Source organism: Solea solea, chromosome 6, assembly GCF_958295425.1.
Source record: "Solea solea chromosome 6, fSolSol10.1, whole genome shotgun sequence".
NCBI classification, from domain to species: domain Eukaryota; kingdom Metazoa; phylum Chordata; class Actinopteri; order Pleuronectiformes; family Soleidae; genus Solea; species Solea solea.
This window is the reverse complement of record NC_081139.1, coordinates 8,614,168-8,634,210: the sequence shown is the minus strand read 5'-3', so window position 1 is coordinate 8,634,210 and position 20,043 is coordinate 8,614,168. Positions and strand designations below refer to the sequence as shown.

Genomic DNA, 20,043 nt, shown 5'->3' with positions numbered 1-20,043 from the left:
TTGAAATGATAGGACTTTATGGCTTGCCCAAAGTGGGATTTTTGATAGAGCATAGGGTTAACACCTCACCATACACTAGCTATTTCAGTGAACAAGTGTCTGTAGACGGTTATTAATCATGACTTTCTTTCAAATTTCACAATTTAGGCAGTTTGTAGAGTCATTAGGAAGATGCTTAATCCCAATGTCTTGGTTGGTTGCATGAGAAACTGCTTTCTCTTAGATGTGTTGGCAAAGTTCCTCCTCTGATTTTTGTAGGCTTGCCCTAAAATTTCTCTCTGCTTTAACTCTTGTTGAGCTATGCATTAAATGATTCCTCCAACTTGTCTCCATATCAATTTTTTTCTCCCTGCAGCCTTCCACCACCCACTGCTGCTGTTGCATCTCCTAAAGGTAGCTGTATCCTGATTCACTGCGTCTTCATGTGTTGGGTAAGAAGTGTTATTAGACTACTAACAATGTAAACACCTTTTAAATGCTTGATCTAATTTACCCAAATGGTTCATCAGTTTAGGACAGAAAAAAATCATTGAATTTGACATTGTTGGGGTCAGTAACCTGACCTCTACATGTTTGGGAAACCATGCAAAAGATCGCAAGCTCTCTGCATGACCCAACAGCATCGATGAGTTATTTAATTGCTCAATTTTTAAATCAGTCAAGATTTTATGAGCTGGGTCTTCTTCACACAACCGAGAACAAGGTAAATTGAGTCGACTCGTAACATGGTAAGGCATTTCGTCCTTCCCCTTCTTCTCTGTGTGTGAGGAAATCTGGCCACGGATCCTGACTGAGTGGTATACCATGGCTGTGCAGTTTCCAAAATCAGATAAGGATCCATCTGATTTTGTGACTCAGCCTGGCATGATATGCATTTATCTTCCCCCGAAACAAAGGATTGGAATGGACAGGTTTGTAGTTTAAGTCACATGACTTGTAGATGGTGAAGCATTTGTTTAAATTAGGGTCAAGCATTTTCAGGTGTCTGCTTTGTCAATACTCTGGTGCCACGTCTTGCTAAACACACGAGAAGCTCTGAATTGTGAAACTGCTGCCTCTTGCAGATGTTACAACAGCAATGGCTGTTGAAAGGCTGCAGGGAGAGAAAATGAGATCTGAGGACAGGAAAGTGGAATTGATTTAATGCTTAGCAAAATGAGGGTTTCAGCAGAGGACCTTTTTGTGGCGAGGCTACAGAATCAGAAGGAACGTTTGTCTGGGCAACTGGGAGATTTACAGTTTTTCATGCAGCCAACCAAGACATTGGGGTTAGCATCATCCCAAATGGTGGGCAGAGACTGCTTGTAACTGTCAGTGTAGGACAGGAAAGGCAGGTATAGGTTAGGGAGGGCATCCATCGGTGAGCTCTGACTGGATGTGAGGACCTGTCACACTTGACCAGGTGAGCTACCTGAAGATTTGTCATTTGTTGACTTCTTTTTTCTTCTTCTTGTGACTTATCAAATTCTTCCTTGTTTTGAAGAGATGAAGGCTGCAGCACATTCCTGGATCAGAGGACTCCATGTTGGACACCACGACCTGGAGAAGTCTCGTCCTGGATGGCTACGGTGATGACCTAGCCCAAGATGAACCGACCCTTCTACGACGAGGACTTGGCCCAAGATGAACCAACCTTTTCCACGGGATGTCTTCAGGTACGTTCTTTCAGATGGTACTCAATATGTTTAATCCATATTTACTTAATACTAAAGTGTGCTGACTTTATTTTTTTTTGTTAGATGTTGGACTTTGCCAAACTGTACACATGCCTCAATGGCTACTACGTCACTCTGCCCAACAGGACATGGTCACCGAGATTTTACATGTGATTGAATTGAATCCTTTTATTGTCATTTATACCAAGGTACAAACGAAATTTAAAATGCAAACCTCCATGTGGTTTAAAAAGACATACACACAATCAACAACAATAAGACAGTAAAATTCAATATTGCACAGCTTCCTAAAGTGCACAGTCAATTTTTAAAGTGCAGTCAGTGTTTTCAGTGTCAGTCAGTGTGGGCAGACAACTATGTGCAAGAGTTCAGTTGCCTGATGGCGCTGGGGTAGAAGCTGTTGGTCAGCCTGGATGTGTGGGACCGTGATGATCTGTAGCGCCTCCCGGAGGGCAGCAGTGAGAACAAGGAGTGGCCTGGGTGGAAACTGTCCTTGATTATGTTTTGTGCTCGTTGTTGGCATCTGGTGTGGTGTATGTCAAAAAGTGACGGCAGTTGTGTGTGTGTTATTTTCTGGGCTGACTTCCTGACTCTGTCCAGGGCTTTTCTGTCAGCCGCAGTACAACTGTTGAACCACACTATGATGTTGTATGTGATGATGCTTTGTATGGCACAGGTGTAAAATGTCTGGAGCAGTTTCTGAGGCAGATTGGCTTTCCTCATTGTTCTTAGAAAGTACAGGCGCTGTTGACCTTTCTTCGCCAGGGCAGAGATGTTAGTGGACCAGGTGAGGTCACAGGAGATGTGTGTTCCGAGGAACTTGAAGTCACTGACCCTCTCCACTACATCTCCTCTGATGTGGACAGGGGCAGGGTCTGTTCTTTTCCTGCGGAAGTCAATCAACATTTCCTTGGTTTTGGAGGAGTTGAGGGCCAGGTTGTTTGTGGAGCACCAGGTGATGAGTTTATGGATGTCGTCTCTGTAAGCAGACTCATCGTTGTTGTGGATGAGCCCCACTACTGTAGTGTCGTCAGCAAATTTGACAAAGATGTTGTTGTTGTGTGACGGTGTACAGTCGTAGGTGTACAGTATGTACAGTAGCGGACTCAGCACACAGCCCTGGGGGGCCCCTGTGCTGAGTGTGAGGACTGATGAGTGGTGAGGGCCCATCCGCACTGACTGAGGGCGGTCTGTCAGAAAGTCTCTGATCCAGCTGCAGATGTTCTGGTTGATGCCCAGGCTGAGTAACTTGGACACCAGCTGGCTGGGGATGATGCAGTTGAATGCAGAGCTGAAGTCCAGAAACAGCAGTCTTGCGTAGGTGCCAGGGTGTTCAAGGTGTGTCAGTATGTTGTGGAGGGCTGTGTTGATGGCATCTGCGGTGGATCTGTTAGCCCTGTACGCAAACTGGTGCCGGTCAAGGCTGGGGGGGAGAGAGGCTTTGATGTTTTTTAGCAACAGTCTTTCAAAACACTTCATCACAGTGGAAGTGAGCGCCACAGGTCTGTAGTCATTTAGGCTGCTCATAACTGTTTTCTTGGGGACCGGGACTATGGTGGCAGATTTCAGGCATTTTGGGACAGTGCAGGTGGAAAGGGAGAGGTTAAAGATGGGGGTAAGAGCGTCTGCCAGCTGGTAAGCGCAGTCTCTCAGTACTCTCCCTGGAATCCTGTCCGGGCCAGCTGCTTTCCTGGGATTTACCCTGCAGAACACCTGCCTTACCTCCTCTGTGCTAACAGAGAGTGTTGGGGTGTTTGTGCATGGGGGTGGTGTGGGGTCAGTCTCATTCCCGCTCACCTCATAGCGTGTGAAGAAGTGGTTGAGCTCCTCAGCCAGGTTGCTGCTGGTGCTGATGTCATGATCCCTTGTTCCCCTGTAGTTTGTTATTTGTTGAATGCCCTGCCAGACACGCCGGGGGTCCCCCTCGTTGAAGTGTTCCTCGATCTTCCTCCTGTATGCTGCTTTTGCCTCTTTGATTCCCTTCTTTAGGTTGGATCTGGCAACATTGTATAGCTCCCTGTTGCCAGAGCGGAAGGCAGTATCTCGATCCCTCAGCAGCAGCTTGACATCTCTGTTCATCCACACTTTGTTGTTTTGATAATGCCTGGTCTGCTTCTCAACAGTAACATTATCAATACAGAATGATATATAATGCAGTACAGTGGATGTATAGCCTTCAAGATCCTGCTGTGAGAACAGTGTCCAGTCAGTGAGCTCAAAGCAGTCCTGCAGTTGTAAGATGGCATCAGTAGGCCAGGACTTTATGGTTCTCACTGTAGGCACAGATGTTTTGATGACAGGTCTGTAAGCCGGGGTAAGCAGGAGAGAGAGGTGGTCAGACTGGCCGAGGTGGGGCAGGGCAGAGACTTTATATGCTCCTTTAACATTGCTGTACACATGGTCCAGTGTTTTGCCCTCCCTAGTTGGACATGTAACGTGCTGATGGAAATTGGGGAGGACGGACCGCATGTTTACATGATTAAAGTCTCCTGCCGCAATAAAAATCCCATCCGGGTGTACAGACTGAAGATCTCCAATAGTTTTTAGCAGAATGCTCAAAGCTGCGCTGGCATTTGCGCTTGGTGGAATATAGACTGCCAAAACAAAAACAACAGTAAACTCACGTGGCAAGTAAAATGGTCGGCATCTCAGGGTAACAAACTCCAGATCTGGTGAGCAGTGTCTTTCAGTCACTGTGGCGTTTGTGCACCATCTGTTGTTAGAGTAGATGCAGACTCCTCCACCCCTGCTTTTACCGGAGTTACGGTTCCTGTCAGCCCGGTGCGCTGTGCGTCCTGCCAGAATAATGGCCTCGTCTGGGATCCCCGCATGTAGCCAGGTCTCTGTGATCACCACCAGCGAACAGTCTGTAGTTGTTCTCCGAGCGTCGATGGTCAGCGCCAACTCGTCCAACTTGTTGCCGAGCGATCTGGCGTTGGTCAGGAAGAGGCTTGGGAGCCCTGGTCTGTGTGGGGCTCTCCGAAGTCGGACCTTAATGCCCCCCCTGCTGCCTCGCTTCTGGCGCCGTTCCCTGCGCCGTCTCCTGCGTCTCCGCCCCGGTAAGGTAATCCACGGGTTCCCCGCTGGTAGAGTGATCTCGTGCGGGAGATCAAAACGATGAGATTTAGCAGCGTCTAGCTCACCGTAGAATGTCCCAATCCGTATAAGGTCAAACCGGTCGTAAATCAAAGTGTTCGCTGTCACAAAAGACACGGAAGGGAAGACGAACAAGACAAACACGAACCACCACGGAGAGAGCAAAGCCGCTGCATGCGTCTGCGCCGCCATCTTGCTTGGATGTCTTGCTTGTTTGTACTGACAAACTTCACATGCAAAAAAAATGAAAACAGATGCATCACCACACTAAAATACAGACACTGCTACTTTCAGCCTGTAATGTTAGACATTGAAAACTTGTATTTATTGCCTTCTTTATATCAAGTAAAACTTTCGTTCTTAACTTTAGCGGTGACTTGTATTTTTTTTCAGTGATTCTGTGATGAGTGTTATTTTGACAAGTTAGTGCTTTGAACTTAAATATGTGGAATTCTTTTAAAACAAATTGCACTGATCTGTTACTGTAGACTTGGCACCTTTTAACACTGCTCCAAGTGTTCAGTTGATTTTAACCAGAAAACTCAAACCCTATGTTTGAGTTTATATGGATTTGTACAAGGTTTTAAAGGGAATATAATAAATTGGACTCTAAAGCAGGGAATGCTATAGTGGATGGTGATGCTGCTACTTGCCCCATCTCACAACTTCCTTACTTCTAGCCACTAACACTAAATATGGCTAATGTATAAATATGCCACTGAAAACTACTAAAGACTACTTTGCTTTAAAACGCCTTCTTTTAACTACAGATGTATTTTTACTATTTTATTTCATGTGGCTTTTCATTTTATCTTTTAATTCTGTCTTTACCATTTTATGCTTGGAGGTTTTATTTTTCTACTATGGAAAGCACTTTGTAGAGTTGTTTTGCTATTTAAATAGTTATTTGAACAGTGTTGCAGTACCGTCAACATCAACAGCAATATGAGTAGCCACACATGCAATGCTAATATTTCTGACTGTCTCAGCCTCAGGTAGATGATGTGATGAATCACAGCCAGCTAACGCTCCACACATTAGTGCAGGATAATATTCAGCAGTTAAATAAAATACCAGAGTGTGAGGCACAGATGTACAAGATGTTTCCCAAAGTAAAGATCAGACTTGAGACAACAAGCAGTAGACAAATAAGTCAGTGGCTAGTTCCAAGCTGCAAACAGCTGAGGCCCAAGATGGAGAGAGGGGCGAGGAGACGATTCTTCCAGTCTCAGCATCCAGTGCATCATGAAAAGAGAAGAGATGACTGACATGTTGATCATTGTTTCTCAAACCTGGAAATTATGTCCTCAAATGTCTTGTTTGTCCACAAAATGAATTGGTTTTAATAGATAGATAGATAGATAGATAGATACTTTATTTATTCCCCAAAGGAAGTTTAGAAATTCCAGCAGTATCCACAAAGTTAACGGGACAGTGAGGAATGTTATCGTTTTCCCCACTGAATTGAGTAAAAGAACCAGGTAACTTAAATATAAACTGAGATTAACAAATCAATTGAATATGATGCAGACTCTTCACATTGATTTGTTTGACATCTACAATAAACAACCCCCAGATTTGATTTATCAAATTCATGTGGCTCATCACTATGGATTTGTCAGAATCATTAAAAAACAAATTGAATTGGCCAAATATTGTCAGTTTTTTTTTTTTTTCACCTAATCAGCGTGCAATATTTTGAGAACTGTTGAGAACTGAAGTTAATGAGCATAGATTTAAATAACGGGCAGGTCTTTTAGGTTTAATACCTTCACATTCCTTCACACAGAGGTCTTTAGATGTGTTATCCCACTGAAGGCTCTGTGAGTGAGTTTGCTTTTAGTTTCTCACACTCTGTCCAAAGTGAAAGAAAGGTGTTTCCCCCCGATAAAACAAATGTAAAGCCAAACTGAAAAATGTCTCCATGTGGTTTGGTAACTTATGATGACTCCCTGCACTTAACACAAGGGACATGCAGTTGATAATTATCAAATCTGATCAATCTACACTGAAGAAATGATCTGAGTGAAAGTAGACATGCATATATTGTAGAACAGTTTGTGATGGATGATGAGATTAAGTTAATGTGCAGGATGTAAACTGCCACACTGACAGAATCATGCTCCTGTCTATAAAACTGATGATTTAAGGCTTTTTTTATCACAACAGAATGAGAAATTGGGCTGAATAAAATGAACTGTCATCATTGTAATATCCATTTAAGAAGTCACACAGGAATGCAATATGCAAGTATTGGATTATATTTGATTTATTTAGAAAGAATGGTGGAAAATGGATGTGATGATACATCACAACAATAACTTGGTAAAAATACAGATTCTCCAAGGCACACTGCACTCAACGTAGGAACATTTGTTTTTACAAAAGACAACAGTATGAGATTCATCAATGAACCTTCATTTGTAAAAACACTGACCCAAGAATAGATCGAGCTGAGATAATCACAGATCAAAGATTAGTCAACATTCACTTTGTAACAAAAGTGAAGGACACAGTACAAAACAAGTAAAAAACACTTGTCGTATTGTCACCATACAATTGTGACAGTGACATTTAAACTTTCAATGATCACATCAAATGAGCTGCAGTAAACAATGACAACATGTCCCAAAAAAGGACAATAACTCAACAATTGATCAACATGATCAAAACCATTCAAGAGGTAACAAACATCACAGTTAACATATGAAGAAAAACTTTTAGAAAAAGTGATCTTGATCTTACAACAGATCAGTTTTATGTCCATAAAAAAGGACATTTAAATATTTACCATGTCAAAGATCAAAATGATCTCAGATAACAAATGTTATCATAACATTATATAATACCAGTATTTGAAGTAGACTGAGGTATAATAATAATAATAACAATTGCTGCTGCAATCAGATTGGATTCATGCAACATGCATGACAAGATGTTCTCTTTCTGAACTTGAAAGATATAGTTTGTGTCATTTCCTCAGGAAATGTCAAACACACAGATACAGACTTCTGTTCATACAGAAGAACAAGTCCTTCAATTTCACTGAATTCACTTCCAGTAATCTTTGACCTCTGTGGTCGTCTCACTTTGTCTGGTTGTAACTCCAGTCTGTAGGTGTCTACCACGGCCTCCAGGGGGCGCTTTGGACTGGACTCTTGTCTTTGGTGATGCTGGTCTGGTCCGTGAAGCTCAGAGGAGAGAAGTCAGCCTCTGTCAGGTTCTTATCAGAGGAAGACTGCAGCTTGTTGAAGTTCTTCATCATCAGTCTTCTCTTGGTTTGTGTCTTCGCATCCTCACTAGACAGGAAGTGTGCCACCTCCTGGACACATCTGGAGTAGCCCTTATTAACAGCAGCTGAGTCAACAGCTCGATTCTGTTGCTGCAGCTGTGTCAGGACACAAACTGTCATCTCCAGGATGTCTGCTTTCTCCAGCTTGGAGTCTGGCTGCTGTTTGAGGAACTCTGGACCCAGGAGAGACTTGAGCTGCTCAATGCTGCTGTTGATTCTCTCTCTGCGTAACTTCTCCACCAGAGGCTTTCTGAGCTGCAGAGAAAAGAGCAAAGTCATTAATGGACTGATTCTGGAGTAAAGTGTGAGCATGAACAAAGACAATCTGTCATGACAGAAGATGAAATGTTCTTGAATGTTCTTCAATTTACCTTGTGAGTCAGAGTCAGATGTTCCTGAGAGTTGGTCAGAGCTGCAGTGATTGTAGGTGCCATGTCTGGATCTGTGTGCTGTAGAGGTCTCTGTAGAGAATCTGATCTCTGCTGGCTTCATCCCTCCTATTTATAGTCCCACATCTCCATATGAATGTGTGGGTCTTGGTCTGACTGCACTTTCTCACACTCTCGGCCATTCAAAGAGCCTAAGAGAAGAAAAGGGACTGCAGAGTGGCCACATGCTCAGTTGTCATAATAGGTGACAATAGTTAGATCTCAGGGGAATAGGTGGAGGAATGGGCAGTGACGGAGAGAGACTCACGGAATGCTGTGTGAATCTGGGAAAGTGGTGACCCTGTAGACAAGAGAAGATCTGCTGCCTGATGTTGAACAGTGACTTTGTCTGGACATGTTCTCAAACATCAAATATGGGAGACCACAGTCATTTCCAGAGACTGCATGGGTCAGGACTCACAGATGGGTTTTTGAGGAGTTGCCAAATACATTTGCTAAATGTTTTCTAGCCTTCTAAATAAGAGATATTTATATATATACACATATATATATATGTATATATGTATGTATGTATGTATATATGTGTATATATGTATGTATACATACTATATATACATATATATGTATACATACATATATACACACACACACATATATATATATATATATATATATATATATATATATATAACTTATGCACAAAATTAAGATGTGATCCTATCGCTGTTTACCTGCAATAATAGATGTCACAGGTATTGACATAAAAATAGTCAGAAACTTCATATTTTTTAACATTTGTTCTCCCAAAAGCAGACACAGATTCAGAATCAGATTTAAACCCTCAAAGGGTGTTTTTAATAACACAAATTGCAAGTTCTGGGGTTCAGGAGAGATGGTTGGGTGTCTCGAGGGTAAAAGGACCGCAGCAAGTGAAATGTTCACACAAGGCTGGAGAAGCAGTCGAGGCAGTAGACGTGTCCTGACTCACTTGAAGCTGAAGAACGGGGGAGACACATAGTCCAGGACACAAGAAGACAATTATTAAAACTGGAGCAAACAAAGCTTCCAATTAACCGCATACACATCTTATCAGGATAGGTGAAAACCTTACTGTTCCATTGACTGACTAAACGACCTGGCAGAGAAGGAGTTTCAATACTTGTGCTGATTAGATTAATGGAGAACAGGTGTGGAACAGTTCAGGTGATTAGAGATTTGACACGCCTGCAGCAACAGCACTGACACGCCCTCACACGTTCACACACAGGAAGAACATGTCCCAACATGATTTAAAAGTGGGTCCCCAAACACACCAACATAGGCCGTATGTAATTGTGCTGCATTACCGATGTTATAAATGATGATCAGGATTATTGTGTATATGGTGATAGTGATAATGTTAATATTTCTAAATAATGACCTGATATGTTTCTGCTTCCTCCCACTCCCTTTTGAACATGCATCATTTAGATGAATGATTAATTTAACCTTTTGTGTCATTTATATTTTATGTACATGTTTCAAAATTAAATAAATGGCCAGGACATTCATTTAAATAAAGGAGTTAACATCAGTGAGACTTTAATGGTTAAATAAAGTTTATTATCATAACCACAGTATAGTAATCAGTCTTCTGTATGAACAGTCAACGTGTATGCATATGTGCTTTTTTGTGAATTTGAAATTTAAAACCTTTTTTTAATCACCTCTGCGACTAAGGCAGACTCAAACAACATAAACTATCATATCAATGTTTGTATTTGATCATGTGAGTATAGACTCGTGCTGGTGACCAGCAGTAGCAGGTGTTTGGTTGGTTTTGTTTGATCCGTGTGAGTATAAAGTTTCCCTCACTTTCCCACACTGTGTAATGAATGGTGTGGTCAGTCCACCACAAAAGGACGGTGAAAGGAGCTTTTGTGGCGGATGCTGGACATGTGCTGCGGGGCAGAGACACAGTCTGACGTCACCGACCATCTGGAGGGAAAGAACCTCATGAGTTTGCCACCGACGTTCTGTACTTTTTGTGTTTTGTTTTTGTTGTGACTTCAAATCTATGAAGACAATATGAGCGGCCGTGTTGCAACTGCTTCACCTGTAGCTGTTGTGGATTCAAAGATTTAATTAAAGTGAAGCTTTTGCACTGATCAGGATTTTAGCTGGGTTTTATGAGGGTGGGTTTGAGGGGTAATCAGAGGGGGTGTGTGAGACAGCTGCTTCCTGAAGTGTGCCAAATCCCTCTGGACAATAGGCGACTGCTGGTGTGGTTAAGGCGGCTAATCAGGCTGAACTGAGACATACTTCTGCAGGGCTTTCTCACATTCTGTAACACAACTGCTCACGTTAAAGTGGGATTGTTTATGACACGAGCAGAAGTCGGAGTTTTCATTTACAATGACTGCACTTTTAGAGAAGCAACACTAATTTGAATAAAGGTCGCATCTTTTCAAGATAGATAGATAGATAGATAGATAGATAGATACTTTATTCATCCCCAAAGGAAATTTAGAAATTCCAGCAGTATCCACAAAGTTAACGGGACAGTGAGGAATGTTAATGTTAACATTTCCCCACTGAAATGGGTTGAAGAACCAGGTATTTGCAGTAAAACTGAGATTAACAAATCAATTGAATATGATGCAGACTCTTCTCATTGATCTGTTTGACATCTACAATAAACAGCCCCCCGATTTGATTTATTGAAATTATGTGGCTCGTCCCTATGAATTTGACAGAATAATTAAAAGACAAATTGAATTGGCCAAATATTGTCATTCATTATTTTTTTTCACCTAATCAACTTGCAATATTTTGAGAACTGTTAAGAAGTGAAGTTAATGGGCATGAATTTAAATAACGGGCAGGTCTTTTAGGTTTAATACCTTCACATTCCTTCACACAGAGGTCTTTAGATGTTTTATCCCACTGAAGGCTCTGTGAGTGAGTTTGCTTTTAGTTTCTCACACTCTGTCCAAAGTGAAAGAAAAGTGTTTCCCCCCAAAAAACAGAAATGTAAATGAAAAATGTCTCTGTGTGGTTTGGTTAACTTATGTAACTTATGATGACTCCCTGCACTTAACACAAGGGACATGCAGTTGATAATTATCAAATCTGATCAATCTACACTGAAAAAATGATCTGAGTGAAAGTAGACATGCATATATTGTAGAACAGTTTGTGATGGATGATGAGATTAAGTTAATGTTTTGATCGATGATTTAAGACTTTTTCATGAAAACAGAATGAGAAATTGGACTGAATAAAATGAACAGTCATCATTGTAATATCCATTTAAGAAGTCGCACAGGAATGCAATATGCAAGTATTGGATTATATTTGATTTATTTAGAAAGAATTATGGCAAATGGATGTGATGATACATCACAACAATAACTTGGTAAAAATACAGATTCTCCAAGACACACTGCACTCAACGTGAACGGAGGAACATTCGTCTTTACAAAAGACATAAACAGTATGAGATTCGTCAATGAACATTCATTTGTAAAAACACTGACCCAAGAACAGATCGAGTTGAGATAATCACAAGATTAGTCTGACATTTCAAAGAAACATTCACTTTGTAACAAAAGTGAAGGACACAATACAAAACAAGTGAAAAACACACTTGTCATATTGTCACAATAAAACTGTGACATCAATGTGAAACTTTTACAATAAAAGTTCAAACATATTGATCTGCAACAGATCAGGTTTCAATAATCAAATGATCTGCAGTAAACAATGACATGTCCCAAAAAAGAACAATAACTCAACAATTGATCAACATGATCAAAACTATTCAAGAGATAACAAACATCACAGATAACACAGTTAACATATGAAGAAAAAGTGATCTTGATCTTACAACAGATCAGTTTTATGTCCATAAAAAGGACATTTAAATATTTACCATGTCAAAGATCAATATGATCCATGTCCAAAAAAGAACTGATTAACATGGATAAAATTATTCAAACATCACAACATACATTGTGATATGAAGCAACACTGAGGAAACATTAATTATAATCTTACAACAGATCGGTTTTATGTCCATAAAAAAGACATTTAAATGTTCTCATGTCAATAATCAATATGATCCATGTCCAAAAAAGGACAAATAATTAACAGTTGATTAACATGGACAGAATTATTCACACATCAAAAGATAAATTGTGATATGAAGTAAAACTATTAGGGAAAATTAATTTTAATCTTACAACAGATCAGTTTTATGTCCATAAAAAGGACATTTAAATATTTCCCATGTCAAAGATCAATATGATCCATGTCCAAAAAAGAACTGATTAACTTGGATAAAATTATTCAAACATCACAACATGAATTGTGATATGAAGCAAAACTATGAGGGAAAATTAATTTTAATCTTATAACAGATCAGTTTTATGTCCATTTAAATATTTCCCATGTCAAAGATCAAAATGATCTAAGATAACAAATGTTATAATAACATTATATAATACCAGTACATGAAGTAGACTGAGGTATAATAATAACAATTGCTGCTGCAATCAGGTTGGATTCATGCAACATGCATGACAAGATGTTCTCTTTCTGAACTTGAAAGATATAGTTTGTGTCATTTCCTCAGGAAATGTCAAACACACAGATACAGACTTCTGTTCATACAGAAGAACAAGTCCTTCAATTTCACTGAATTCACTTCCAGTAATCTTTGACCAATGTGGTCGTCTCACTTTGTCTGGTTGTAACTCCAGTCTGTAGGTGTCTACCAGGGCCTCCAGGGGGCGCTGTGGACTGGACTCTTGTCTTTGGTGATGCTGGTCTGCTCCGTGGAGCTCAGAGGAGAGAAGTCAGCCTCTGTGAGGTTCTTATCAGAGGAAGACTGCAGCTTGTTGAAGTTCTTCATCGTCAGTCTTCTCTGCTGTTGATTGTGCTGCTGCAGCTGTGTCAGGACACAGACTGTCATCTCCAGGATGTCTGCTTTCTCCAGCTTGGTGTCTGGCTGCTGTTTGAGGAACTCTGGACCCAGGAGAGACTTGAGCTGCTCAATGCTGCTGTTGATTCTCTCTCTGCGTAACTTCTCCACCAGAGGCTTTCTGAGCTGCAGAGAAAAGAGCAAAGTCATTAATGGACTGATTCTGGAGTAAAGTGTGAGCATGAACAAAGACAATCTGTCATGACAGAAGATGAAATGTTCTTGAATGTTCTTCAATTTACCTTGTGAGTCAGAGTCAGATGTTCCTGAGAGTTGGTCAGAGCTGCAGTGATTGTAGGTGCCATGTCTGGATCTGTGTGCTGTAGAGGTCTCTGTAGAGAATCTGATCTCTGCTGGCTTCATCCCTCCTATTTATAGTCCCACATCTCCATATGAATGTGTGGGTCTTGTTCTGACTGCACTTTCTCACACTCTTGGCCAATCAGAGAGCTGGAGGAGACAATAGGACATGTGGAGCAGTAACATACTGAAATGCTGTCAAAGCCTCAGGGACAATAGTTAGATCTCAGGGGAACAGGTGGACGACTGGGGGCTGATGGAGAGAGACTCACAGAATCTGGGAAAGTGGTGACCCTGTAGAGAGAGAAGATCTGATGCTGATCAGTGACTTTGACCGAGCACACGCTGATCATCACGTCACACACGTGTGACAATTACACTTGATGGTTAAAATAATCATAGATTGTTGTGTATCTTTCTGTTGAGTCACAGTTTTACATTTACTGACTGCAGCACATCACATTTTTATTCTGGGTTAAAGTGTAGTTCAAGTTGTAAATAAGACATTTTTGTGTTTTTACATATGTTTTTATTATTTTATTATATTCTTAAGGTAGTAAGGTAGGGCAAATAAACATTCTTTATAACAGTGACCATGCTAGTGTCCAGATGTGACTTGTGTCCTGTGGTCAGTGTGAGTAGAAAGTTGCTCTCAGGTTCCCACACTCACTCCCTGTTCTGTGGTCAATGAAGCACAAAGAGACTCTGAATGGAGCTTTTGTGTTTGATCCTGGACGTGTGTTGTAGTAAAAACAGAGCCTGACGTCACCAACCATCTGGAGGGAAAGAGCCTCATTGGCTGTTTCTGACTGTCTGCAAACAATTAAATGTATATGATGACAGTTTATATGGCAGATTATTTAGTCATCTTTCACTGATGATCACATTATTTTGACTTGTCAATCATAACCGTGTCCTTGTATCAGACACATAACTTCAGGTTCATACATGAGGGTGAGAGGGTGAAGCAGCTGTTTCCTGAAGTGTGCCAAATCCCTGTGGAGAAAAGTCGACTGCTGCTGGAGTCAAGGATGATAACTGATCTGACATCTTCTTCTCTCCAGAGCTTTCCCACACTCTGTGCTTTAAACCAAATAATGCTGATCAATGACTTTGATCAGACACATGTTAATCAAACCATCACACACACACTCATGTTATAATGTGTCAAACATGAGATCAAAATAAATATTCTTAAAAAATTATATTTGAATTCTACTGAGCCCAAACCTAAAATAAAGGACCAGAAATGACACCCTTTAAGAATTAAACATTGAAAACAACACAATAATGTTTCAGATGTGACAGTGTGATGCTCATTCACTCTAGTTCAAATAAAGTCAGGACAGTTTTGCTGCTGCTGTCCAGATGTAGCAGAGTCTTTTGACACGTGCCTTGTTGTCTGTGTGTGAGTAACAAGCTGAGCTCACTTTCCCACACTGACTCCCCGAGCTGTGGTCAGTCAACAACAAAGGGGACGTGTGTGGCAGATGCTGGCTGTGTGTCGTCATAGAAACACAGCCTGGAACGTCTGGAGGGAAATGATCCCATTGGCTGCCACTGACACTTTGTACAATTTGACATCACACTGAGAAAATCCTGTCATCAAGTTTCATCAGAGTGACTTGGTGTTTCACATCAGTGTCAAACACACTTCCAGGTATAATCACTGTCTCATTGCTGACCATCAGCTGGACTGAAGTTCCTGCTCCACACGTGTGTGTGTGTGTGGGGGGGGGGGGGGTTCCTGGAGGAGGCACCTGTTTCATAAAGTGTGCCAAATCCCTGTGGAGGATTATTCTGCTGCTGCTGGACATGATGTCACTCACACTCAGCTCCAACCTCCTTCATCTCTCAAACACTTGTTCTGTTCTCGCTGTTCTGACGTCTGTACATTCATCCCTGATTTTTGACTAAAAAAACAAAACAAATGTAAATACACTGCCCATTTATATATATATAAAAAAAAATGGTTTGAAACCAGTTCTTCATTTCAGAGCCAGTGTCTCAGGTCAAAGGTCAGGATCTATTGTCCCACAGGACTCTGTGAGTGAGTTTCCTCTGGTTTCCCACACTCTGTCCTTTCACTGCACAACAATAGAAGTGTGTCCTATTATAGGTCACATTAGACACAGTGTGTGACCTCTTTAAAGGTCACATTAAAAAGCTTTACATTAAGACACACAGCTGGAATCTCAAGAGGATGTTGCAGTGAGAGATGTGTTTGTTAAATGTACAGTTTCACCTTCAGGTTGATGATGTCACTTCCTGCAGATAAAGAGAGTGAGCAAACTTCACCAAACACATTTACACATAAACTAATAGGATTCTTTTTTAACTACTGGAATGGTGATAGATAGACTTTTGATCATTAATATGGTATTTATATATTATTTTAATTATAAATATATCAGTAATAAGAGTAAAGTAATGTTCTCTTAGGAAGTTAGCATAGGTAAATTTAAATTCTGATGAAAATTATTTCATTAATCAGCAAATATTGATTCTGCTTGACAGATAATTGATGAATAATGTATGATTTTCAATGTAATTAATTTACATAATCCCAACATGTTAGGTTAAAATCTCCATATATTTAAATAATGTCAAGGTCCCATAGTTACTTTAGATTTATTTCTAAATACTGAATTTCTCATTGTTTAAAGTTTCAGTAAACTGTCAGATTATGATTCAGTCACTGACCTTCAGATTATAGAACATTATCATTGAAGTGAAAGACATTTAAAGCAGATGTTTATAGTTTCTTATCTTCATCATCATATAGAGGAGAAATGTAAACAAAGAGCAAGTAAACCATATTTTCATCAGACAGTGTTTGTTTATTCAATAAACAACAAGTGTAAACAGTTCAACTCCAGGTGATGATGCATCACAACAACAACTTGTAGGTTTCTACAAGACACACTGTACTCTGAGAGAGTCAAGGAACAAGAGTCTTTATAAAAGATAAACAGGTAAAAGTATCTGAGGACACAGTTCTCACTGTACTTTCACTTTTTTACAAATGGATTAAAGGTTTGCTCTTCATAAATAAAAGCAAAAATACTCAAAGCACTTTACGTAAGACAACATTATTCTCAGTGATCAGAAACTTCAGCTGATCCTGAAAATAATAAAGTCATATTGTCACAATAAAACTGTGACAGTAAAGTGAAACTTTTACAATAAAAGTTCAAACATATTGATCTGCAACAGATCAGGTTTCAATAATCACATCAAATGATCTGCAGTAAACAATGACAACATGTCCTAAAAAAGGACAATAACTCAACAATTGATCAACATGATCAAAACTATTCAAGAGGTAACAAACATCACAGGAAACATGAAGATATGAAGCAACACTTTTAGAAAAAGTGATCTTGATCTTACAACAGATCAGTTTATGTCCATAAAAAGGACATTTAAATATTTCTCATGTCAAAGATCAATATGATCCATGTCCAAAAAAGAACTGATTAACTTGGATAAAATTATTCAAACATCACAACATACATTGTGATATGAAGCAACACTTTTAGAAAAAGTGATCTTGATCTTACAACAGATCAGTTTTATGTCCATAAAAAAGACATTTAAATATTTCCCATGTCAAAGATCAAAATGATCTAAGATAACAAATGTTATCATAACATTATATAATACCAGTACATGAAGTAGACTGAGGTATAATAATAATAATAATAATAATAATTGCTGCTGCAATCAGGTTGGATTCATGCAACATGCATGACAAGATGTTCTCTTTCTGAACTTGAAAGATATAGTTTGTGTCATTTCCTCAGGAAATGTCAAACACACAGATACTGACTTCTGTTCATACAGAAGAACAAGTCCTTCAATTTCACGAAATTCACTTCCAGTAATCTTTGACCACTGTGGTCATCTCACTTTGTCTGGTTGTAACTCCAGTCTGTAGGTGTCTACCACGGCCTCCAGGGGGCGCTGTGGACTGGACTCTTGTCTTTGGTGATGCTGGTCTGGTCAGTGGAGCTCAGAGGAGAGAAGTCAGCCTCTGTCTTGTTCTTATCAGAGGAAGACTGCAGCTTGTTGAAGTTCTTCATCATCAGTCTTCTCTGCTGTTGATTGTGCTGCTGCAGCTGTGTCAGGACACAGACTGTCATCTCCAGGATGTCTGCTTTCTCCAGCTTGGTGTCTGGCTGCTGTTTGAGGAACTCTGGACCCAGGAGAGACTTGAGCTGCTCAATGCTGCTGTTGATTCTCTCTCTGCGTAACTTCTCCACCAGAGGCTTTCTGAGCTGCAGAGAAAAGAGCAAAGTCATTAATGGACTGATTCTGGAGTAAAATGTGAGCATGAACAAAGACAATCTGTCATGACAGAAGATGAAATGTTCTTGAATGTTCTTCAATTTACCTTGTGAGTCAGAGTCAGATGTTCCTGAGAGTTGGTCAGAGCTGCAGTGATTGTAGGTGCCATGTCTGGATCTGTGTGCTGTAGAGGTCTCTGTAGAGAATCTGATCTCTGCTGGCTTCATCCCTCCTATTTATAGTCCCACATCTCCATATGAATGTGTGGGTCTTGGTCTGACTGCACTTTCTCACACTCTCGGCCAATCAGAGAGCTGGAGGAGACAATAGGACATGTGGAGCAGTAACATACTGAAATGCTGTCAAAGCCTCGGGGACAATAGTTAGATCTCAGGGGAACAGGTGGACGACTGGGGGCTGATGGAGAGAGACTCACAGAATCTGGGAAAGTGGTGACCCTGTAGAGAGAGAAGATCTGATGCTGATCAGTGACTTTGACCGAGCACACGCTGATCATCACGTCACACACGTGTGACAATTACACTTGATGGTTAAAATAATCATAGATTGTTGTGTATCTTTCTGTTGAGTCACCGTTTTAAATTAACTGACTGCAGCACATCACATTTTTATTCTGGGTTAAAGTGTAGTTCAAGTTGTAAATAAAACATTTTTGTGTTTTTAGATATGTTTTTATTATTTTATTATATTATTAAGGTAGTAAGGTAGGGCAAATACACATTCTTTATAAGAGTGACCATGCTAGTGTCCAGATGTGACTTGTGTCCTGTGGTCAGTGTGAGTAGAAAGTTGCTCTCAGGTTCCCACACTCACTCCCTGTTCTGTGGTCAATGAAGCACAAAGAGACTCTGAATGGAGCTTTTGTGTTTGATCCTGGACGTGTGTTGTAGTAAAAACAGAGCCTGACGTCACCAACCATCTGGAGGGAAAGAGCCTCATTGGCTGTTTCTGACTGTCTGCAAACATTTAAATGTATATGATGACAGTTTATATGGCAGATTATTTAGTCATCTTTCAATGATGATCACATTATTTTGACTTGTCAATCATAACCGTGTCCTTGTATCAGACACATAACTTCAGATTCATACATGAGGGTGAGAGGGTGAAGCAGCTGTTTCCTGAAGTGTGCCAAATCCCTGTGGAGAAAAGTCGACTGCTGCTGGAGTCAAGGATGATAACTGATCTGACATCTTCTTCTCTCCAGAGCTTTCCCACACTCTGTGCTTTAAACCAAATAATGCTGATCAATGACTTTGATCAGACACACGTTAATCAAACCGTCACACACACTCATGTTATAATGTGTCAAACATGAGATCAAAATAAATATTCTTAAAAAATTATATTTGAATTCTACTGAGCCCAAACCTAAAATAAAGGACCAGAAATGACACCTTTTAAGAATTAAACATTGAAAACAACACAATAATGTTTCAGATGTGACAGTGTGATGCTCATTCACTCTAGTTCAAATAAAGTCAGGACAGTTTTGCTGCTGCTGTCCAGATGTAGCAGAGTCTTTTGACACGTGCCTTGTTGTCTGTGTGTGAGTAACAAGCTGAGCTCACTTTCCCACACTGACTCCCCGAGCTGTGGTCAGTCAACAACAAAGGGGACGTGTGTGGCAGATGCTGGCTGTGTGTCGTCATAGAAACACAGCCTGGAACGTCTGGAGGGAAACGATCCCATTGGCTGCCACTGACACTTTGTACAATTTGACATCACACTGAGAAAATCCTGTCATCAAGTTTTATCAGAGTGACTTGGTGTCTCACATCAGTGTCAAACACACTTCCAGGTATAATCACTGTCTCATTGCTGACCATCAGCTGGACTGAAGTTCCTGCTCCACACATGTGTGTGTGTGTGTGTGTGGGGGGGGGGGGGGGTTCCTGGAGGAGGCACCTGTTTCATAAAGTGTGCCAAATCCCTGTGGAGGATTATTCTGCTGCTGCTGGACATGATGTCACTCACACTCAGCTCCAACCTCCTTCATCTCTCAAACACTTGTTC

The 20,043-nt window shown here is 40.5% G+C and overlaps 1 long non-coding RNA gene and 3 pseudogenes across 1 annotated transcript; 1 reads left to right on the top strand and 3 right to left on the bottom strand.

Annotated features, from left to right (window-relative positions):
- The first annotated feature begins 443 nt into the window (after window positions 1–443).
- On the top strand, window positions 444–1,830 carry LOC131460303 (uncharacterized). Its single transcript, XR_009240372.1, has 3 exons — window positions 444–1,402; window positions 1,484–1,655; window positions 1,740–1,830. It is a non-coding gene; the product is annotated as an uncharacterized LOC131460303 (long non-coding RNA).
- Window positions 1,831–7,623: 5,793 nt separating this feature from the next.
- LOC131461109 (transcription factor HES-5-like) lies at window positions 7,624–8,556 on the bottom strand (annotated as a pseudogene).
- Window positions 8,557–12,874: 4,318 nt separating this feature from the next.
- Window positions 12,875–13,779, bottom strand: LOC131461055 (transcription factor HES-1-like; annotated as a pseudogene).
- A 2,756-nt stretch (window positions 13,780–16,535) lies between these two features.
- On the bottom strand, window positions 16,536–18,391 carry LOC131461099 (transcription factor HES-1-like; annotated as a pseudogene).
- Between the last annotated feature and the right edge of the window lie 1,652 nt (window positions 18,392–20,043).